Here is a 2,429-nt window from a genome sequence, read left to right as displayed (position 1 = left end):
CAGGTTTTTTTTAGTAATTGCTTTTAAATTTGCGAATATTCTTAATGTAGGTTTACATGACTGTTTCAAAATAACTTTCAACTGACAATCTGCTCTCTTCAAAACAGCTAATTATCAGCAAAAGGTATTTTTTAACTATTTATTGCTTTTGCAACTCTCACACATGCCATCTTATTACAAATTATACTTTTGTCTTTATTTACAGAAGTGCATTTGGAATGTTTTAAGATTCAAGTTGTTAAAATATACTGAGAATAACGGCTCGCTGGACGACCGTTGATTTAAAGTGTAAACTATCAAATCTGAATGAATTAATAATAATTAATTCCCTAAAATTAAGTAATCAAGACATTACATGTTTGTTGCAATCATTGTATCAAATCAATTAATTATTGGAATAATATGCAAGGAGAAGTCCTTGCATGAACCTATGTATGTTTTTTTATGCAGTTTGTCTGTAAATGAACTGTACGGCAGCATTGCTTTATTTCCATCCCTTTTAAGTAATATGCTACTGTCAAAGATTCCAGAAGTTTCACTGACCCTTTGTCACATTCAAATATTTGCTTTATACACTTATGCATCTGTAGCGAATCAGCTCATAAGGAAATATGAATACTTAATCATAACTAGTTATAATTAATTATAAATATTTAGATCCGCTGTAGATATTTACTTGACCTCTCAGGGTCAACTGTCTGTCAATTCTAAGAACATTAATTTCCTGGTTTCATTCAAAGAAAGGTTTTCCTATGAATTAATTAGTAGAAAAGTCCATTTCTACTGTGCAGTGTGTCTCTTCCTATGGAAAATGCAGTGAGAGTCTCTCTCTTGCATTCCTTTGAGCAATAAAACCAGTGATATCAGCCTTGGTTGCCATCGAACCAGAGGCCTGTTCTGCTTTCCTGAGGTGTTACGCATTTCAGGGGAAGGGTCCATAGGTCCTCATATGGCTTGTTAACTGAGGGGTGTTACAGAGTATTAGTTAAATATAGCTAACAAAATATATATTGTGTGTTTGATTGGTCCAGACGCTACACATCTGTAGAATTCTGTAATTTAGCAGTCATGTCTTATGACAGATATGTAGCTATCTGTTACCCTTTGGAATATCATAGAATCATGTCTCCTGTCATGACAGTTACGTTGATTGCTCTGGGGTGGTCAGTATCAGTTATCAAATTCTCCATTAATTTTTCTGTGAGTGTACGGCTAAAGTTGTGTGGAAATGTAATGGACAAAGTATGGTGCGACAAACTACATGCTTGTGAAATTGGCATGCTCAGACACAACAGCAAACAACATTTCTGGCATAATCGGTACCATTCTAACCATTGTTGCTCCTCTAGCATTAATTTTGTTTTCATATGCAAAAATTTTAAGTGTCTGCCTAAAGTCTACAAGAGAAATGACCCAAAAGGCTTTAAGCACATGTACTTCACACCTTATCTCACTACTGAATTTTTCTGTCGGATGTTTATTTGAAGTTATCCAAAGCAGATTTGATAAGGTGCCTATGCCCCCTCTACTACGTGTGATTCTCTCACTTTATTTTCCGATATGTACACCGCTTATCAATCCCATTATGTATGGTATGAGACTTTCTAAGATAAAAAGGGCACTCAAAAAATGTATTTACCCCTGGAACCACGTAAAACCCATATCACAGTAGTGTGTAAGACTATTATTCTTTGCGCCCTATAGGGTACAAGAATATACTGAATAATGAATGCGCTCTTTCAGTAAATCTGTAAAATTATTATTAGGAATCTGTGATAATGATTGATGATTACACAATGTAGAAATGTTATAATGTTTACTTACTGTACTTTTCTAAATTAAAAAAATAAAATAAAAAGGGTACCACTAACAAAATATTATTTTTAGTTTTAAATGTTTCACTGATGTTTCTTACTTTGTTAAATCCGAAAGCAAAAAACACAGAACAAAGTTGTTTCTTTAAACAAAAATGTGATAAAATGCTGTTTGTCTCATTGGTTTAACTTCATTATGGCGAGTGAGCAGTTCAAAATCTGTGTGCCTCCCTGCCCACGCTACAGTACATCATGGGCATCTGTCAAGGCAGAGCAGCAGCTTAGATCATTGGGGGTCCCAAATGGAGCTTGCTGAGGAGTTTGAGATGGGTCCGTCCCTTTCTCAGTTTTCACCTGCAGGCCCTCTCAGGATCCAGAAGCACGCTCTGCCCTGAGTGAAGGCCCAATGCTGACATTATCCAGCTCTGAGGAGGTGGATATACTTAGCACTGAGGCAGGGGAGTTTGATGATTTCCTGCCAAGGAGTTTGTGACTCAAATTGAATATCAACCAAACTGAATATCAACTGGCAGGCCAAGAAGCAAGAAGTGCATCAAAACAGTAAGCTAGGTGACTGCTTTCTCCCTAGCATGTCACAACCACTGCATCGGGGCC

At 36.4% G+C, this 2,429-nt stretch overlaps 1 pseudogene; it reads left to right on the top strand.

The window, feature by feature from the left end:
- The first annotated feature begins 355 nt into the window (after positions 1 to 355).
- On the top strand, positions 356 to 1,672 carry LOC107705853 (olfactory receptor 1-like; annotated as a pseudogene).
- Positions 1,673 to 2,429: the final 757 nt, after the last annotated feature.

The sequence above is a fragment of the Sinocyclocheilus rhinocerous genome, unplaced genomic scaffold, assembly GCF_001515625.1.
Source record: "Sinocyclocheilus rhinocerous isolate Xijiao unplaced genomic scaffold, SAMN03320098_v1.1 scaffold4159, whole genome shotgun sequence".
Lineage (NCBI taxonomy): Eukaryota > Metazoa > Chordata > Actinopteri > Cypriniformes > Cyprinidae > Sinocyclocheilus > Sinocyclocheilus rhinocerous.
This window is presented reverse-complemented; position numbering and strand designations above follow the sequence as displayed.